Here is a 6,000-nt window from a genome sequence, read left to right on the forward strand (position 1 = left end):
ATCATAAGATATGTTTACAAAAGTATCACTCTCTTCATAAACTTTATCTAAAGACAAATTCACAATTTACGATGTAACAATTTCTGCTTTTTTTTTCTTGTAGAATGTTTATATTCTAATTATACAGAGGAACACGCGCCGACTTCTCTTTCCATAGATTCGATGACTTCGCGATAAAGCGACGAGCGTCTTATCGCGCGAGCGTAATTATTTGCATTATGATAATGCATTCCGCTCGCCAATAAATTATACATGTGAATCAGTACAAGCCCGCATTGCTAAAAGCGACCATGTGCGATGAACTTTTATCGGTGATATAGCCAGCAACAGAGTATTTCCCGTTGCCAGCGGAATTTTGTGGTTTGGGAGATCTCGCCACTCAAAATCTGCTGATAAAAGAATTTCTTCTTATCTTAGATTTCTCGTTATCTAAAATAGTCTGTTGTATCACACGTATTGTTTAAATAGTTTAAGATTAAAAATGTCTCATAGATAGATTCGAGTAATATATAATTAAATAAAAATATCATGTATTGTGTGTATCATTACATACTGCTTACATATTACGCAATTGCTTTATTTTATTATGTTTATATAATTATAATAAATATAATATGGCAAGTTTCAGTTATATGTAATATATTATTATCTAATGCAACGTGTGAAAGTTTGTCGCCACAAGTTCGCTTAGCTGTACATTGATTTTTAATAAATTTCTTTTTTCAATTCTTGGATTCAATTATTATCTTAAAATGCTCAAGTTTTTAATTTCATTGTAGATACATTATAGATACTATCCTTCACATTTATTACAGTCGGCTCTTTTGATTCTAATTATAATAGTTCCTACAATTATAATAAAAGAGAAAAAGTTAAAAAAATCTTGATTGATGATTCGTTCTACATAGATGTATTTTTTTTTGTAGCATAATACACGTGTGTCTCGTGTGAATAGGCACGTTTTGAACATGAATAATTTTCTTATGCACGACGCTTCGCGTAATCACTGCTGTCACGCCTTCACTCCGTAATTCTGTCCCCGTATCTTGAAAGAAAATAGATAAGCTATCAATTATTAATGAGCGACGTCAACAGTATATTCCAGAATTATTTTTACGCAAAAAGTAGGTGCGAATTTTTAAATTAAAGTTTAAAATATAAACTGTTTTTCGCAAGCAATACAAGAGAGAAGATGGTAGTTGTTTTTTAAAATTGTTGGTAAATTTCCTGCACATTCGCATAAATATAAGAAGAAGAAAATAATTTCTATAATCATTTATATATTATTATTTATACAATATATATATGTGTGTGTGTGTGTGTATAAGGACATTTTTCTATGCATTTTGATAATTAATTTAAGATAAATGTCTTATTAAAGACTCTGTTATGTGACACGAATAATTATTTAAGATAAGTTTTGTATGCAATGCTTCGTGTAAAAATTATTGTATAAATTACGTGGATAATTATCGACGCAAAACTGCAATATTAATTTTGTTTTTGATTCTTCAACGTGACAATATGTGTTATTGTGGACTTCTGACTCAATATAAACTCGTCGCATCATATTGCACGTTGGTATTTTGTACGTATGGATCATTATTATAATCCAACCGTATGAGTCATCTCTCGTTTTACTTTGTCACGCTACATTAAGCGTGCAGACTTCTTTATTGCTATGTGCTAAGCGTTTCTGTCTGCCCCAAGCGCTCTTTTTACCGAACGTTTTAATGGAAGCGTATAGTCGCGCAAATGCGCGACAATATTAAACAATCAAGAACCTGTTTTCCGGAAGCCGCACGTATCGCCCAACAATATCGACCACGATGTGGCCTGCTGGGGAGAAGCTGAAAAAGACTCCGGTCTTTGCAAGCGATAACGTAATCGTCGGCAAATAAACTCGAGATAGTCTCGTTCCAATTGTAGCGCGTGATTACAATTTACTTCTCGTCGAACGAAGACTTGAGACTCGGTGTAATTTTCAGTGTTTTGAATATGCGAAAATATACGCTTACAAGCGTACGACAAAATCGCGACAATTGAAAATAAAGTACATTTTTCGTACTGTCGAAAGTTAAGATCGCGCGAAATTACACCGTTTTTCAATATCTTATCGAAACTCTACCGCCGATAGTCATTGATATATCTAGAGATTGCATTGGCTGATTAAATATACACACGTGTACAATTACTACTCGTTTCAGGTCACGTGTATCGGGCATGTTCGCGGCATGCATGCGGGCTTTATGTAATTTCCGGAAGAGCTTCCCGTATACGTTCGTCGCTTAATTTTTATCACGCGTTTCTTCAGAATTTTTTTTTATTGTGATTGAGAGAAATAATACGCGAATGTAAAATCAGTTATCTTATTTATATTATGTCTGGCCTCGCGTGTACATATTAAAAAGTATCCGCAATTAATTCTCATTAATTTTAGTACTTTGAATTCGATTCTGAAAGATTTAATTCCACATTTCGGAAAAATCGGTACCTTTGATGAAAATCGCGTCAGTAAAATTAAAAAAATATTCTATTACATCTCTGAATATCTTTCATCTTCATATCTCATTTCATCTTATAGCCGTAATGCGGTGCGTTTGCCGTAGAACTGGAATGGATAGCACCTAAGGCAGTCATAAAATCCTATTTCAGCGTCGAGAGCGCGGCATTTCGTGAGCTCATCCTCCGGTTGCGCCGCATCTATGCGTCACGCATATTGCTACGTTGCAGTAAGATTCACTTTCTAGCACAGGGTTATTCAAAGATCTCTCTTGGATGAAATATACGTCGCAATCCCAACGCGATCACGTTACCGGTTTTCTATCCTTTGTGTGCTTTGTCCGCGCGTCTTTTAGAATTTCAATTTAACATAAATGTTGCTTATTAACTTAAAATGTAAAATTTAAATGTATAAAATCATGTGGCAAGGCTAATTTGTTGCAAATACAAAATTTGACTTTTGCTCGATCGATTCCATTCGCTGTTTATGCCATTTTATTATTGCTTATACGCGATAATAAAAAGGCATTTAAAATCTTAGGAGTATTGAAACTCTTAATATTAGAATTATTTCATATTATAATTAAATACCTCCTCTTTGTGGTTAAATCATGAAATTTATTTTAATTTACAACTTCAATTTATATTTATCGTTTGTTCAAAGAACGATATAATTCGTGTTTGACGCAATAGCAAGTTAAACTGTAGTTTAGAATTTACAAAATAATATTTTTGAAATAGTATATTAGAAAGTAGATTTATATATTAGAAAAGAATATCATCAAGAGACTTTCGTCTCTTTTTAATTGTCTTATCAACCCGGGTCTATGCGGCTCAGCAGGTTATTGCCTCTAAGCCCTTAAATTATACGTTCGAGGAGAAACACGTGTCTAACATGCACGACTCTGCCATGAGCGAACAACAAACTGACGCGAGCGAACACTCAATTAAGACGTTAATTAAGATAGTGCTCTTAAGATATGCATGTATTCCCAAATTACGCTGCTTGAGTTCAGTTGGGAGTTGGCGGATTAACGATCGATGACGCAAAAGCGCCTTCCCTGCGTTCCATCGTGTACGCATGCATGCATGCAGGTAACGGTTTGCTAAATCGAGTGGAAAAGCGAATGTAAAGGTCAGCACGGTCTTGTTCTCAAACGCAATTTTCTACGGCGTAAAATAAATTTTTGGAAAAGCAAAGATAGCTGCAACTGGCAACACAAAGGAGTGAACTCTACCGTATAATTGGAATTTACAAAGAGGGATAAGAGTCAAATCTTCCGGTGACAGAGATACCATTGCTGTTATTTCTTATTTTATACGTGATTAGAAATGTTACGAATACGAAGTATTAAGATTCACGGATTTTCACATAAAGTTTCGTATAAAATTTTTTTTTTTTTTACGAGAAAGAGTGCGAAAACACGATCGGTGTAATATTTATCGCCTATTTGCATCAATCATCTGGCTTAAGTGATTGTGTAGTCGAATACGTATATAGGTTAATGCACACACTAACTTGTGTGAAATTCAACGATAAAATTTAATAATGTCGTAAATATCTTATCCAAACTACATGCATTTATCACGTGCACTACGTGCATAATACTAGAGAACTCGAGACTTTCAATGTAAACATGTACGCAGTTAGCATATAAAAAATAGTTATTTAAATAATTTGCTTTGTATACAAATTTATTGTGGAAATTTGTTTCGGCAACATTGCATAAAGTACTGTGTTGAAAGCAATTTAACGTTAGCGACATATAAATTATTCAAAAAATCAAGCTTTTGTTCCTTTGAGATTATTTTATGCATTACTTTATTATTGATTAATATATAGAATTGAATTTATTTCTATATTTTTCTATATTTCTATATTTATAACGTATTACATTTAATGCTAGGTATATGATATTAACCTATTCTTTTTACAAGCTTTATTTAAGACATTACGACTTTTTAATTTTTATTTCATAAATATAGGATTGAAGAACCATATAATGCTGGATGCAGGACTAAATTACAATCTTGAATAAATTATTTTGCGTTTCTAAATATCTATGACAGTTTATGGGACACACATATATAAGACATAAAGCCGACTATGAATACGGTGACTAGTAGCCATGGAGTTAACGTTCTAGTCTGCTAATTCTCACATCAGTCGTGAGTTCAAGACCATCTCTCTCACTTCAAGTCTCAAAGTGTTATCTATGTGTTTTTATTTAACACATATGATGTCAAATGAGACTAATATAAACGGACCGATTTCCAAAAGCCAATATTCTTCGTCTTTTCATGATATGAGTATTGGATAAATCGGTTACAATATTGTTCTTTTTGTCTTCAACATATAACATGAAGAGATAAAAATACAAATCTTTTTATTTGCAATTTTATTTGATTAAGAAATTGTTTGTATATTGAAATTTTTAATACGCTGCTGAATATCAAAATATTTATTGTATATATAGTCTTTTTTAATTAGACTTTTAATGAAACTTATTCGAAATTTTCGAGTAACGCGATCGTGCATTTCTCATTGGACTGCATTTCTGAAAAATCGTTCTATAAATCTCTCAATTGAAAGAAAAATAAGATAAAGCAATGATTCATTATATTGACTTACAACATTTCCAACACAGACATGTTTGTGTTTATTTTACAAAATTTATGTGGAAAAGCTATATATGGGGACTCTAAATTCTATTATAGCGAACTCTTTTGTTTCTATTTATATCTCTAGTATTTCAAATATTGAAGGTAGAAATAAGCATCGTACGCCACACATAATCAGTAAGACATGATTTCGTTGATTCGTCGGATAAATTGCGTCGCGGTAATTTTGCCTTTCGATCAGTATCTCGTTCCCTTAAACCTTAAACGAAACACGTTCAAATAAGTGCCGCCTACACGTGCCCCGTTAATTCGATAATCGATCGTCGTCATACGTCACGGTCATTAAAGAGGCGACTGCGCGGCTAAAACTTTATTACCAAGAGGCAGGAGATAACTTCGTGTTCTAAAGATAGAGGAAAACTCAGGGTGCGCACAGTATGTATTAAGATGCAAAAGAGACCTTCGAGAGATACGCACTTGTATGCCAAAGTGCGATCACACTTGATATAAACGTTATTTCCATTTTGCGAGATTGAAAATTTCTCGACAAACAAATTATTTCTCGTTAACGTGGATTATTTGATAGCTTGCTGGAAACTTGCATTATATTATGATTATCCCCATCTTAATCGAATTTATGGAATCAATATAAAAAAAAAAAAATAATTCTACAGAATAAATTGTCATATATAATCATTGCTTTCTCAAAAATTCCTGCATTTACAATAATTTATAATTCCAAAATTATTAAATAATTTAAAATATCATATTGTAGGTTTTGCAAGAGAGACTCTGTGTTTTCTGTTGGTCTTATTTGTTTGATTTTAAATGGTATAGAATGGCAATGTAATAATATATGCATTTAGTATATGATAA

This window comes from Formica exsecta, unplaced genomic scaffold (genome assembly GCF_003651465.1).
Source record: "Formica exsecta isolate Colony F162 unplaced genomic scaffold, ASM365146v1 scaffold556, whole genome shotgun sequence".
Taxonomy (NCBI): Eukaryota; Metazoa; Arthropoda; class Insecta; order Hymenoptera; family Formicidae; genus Formica; species Formica exsecta.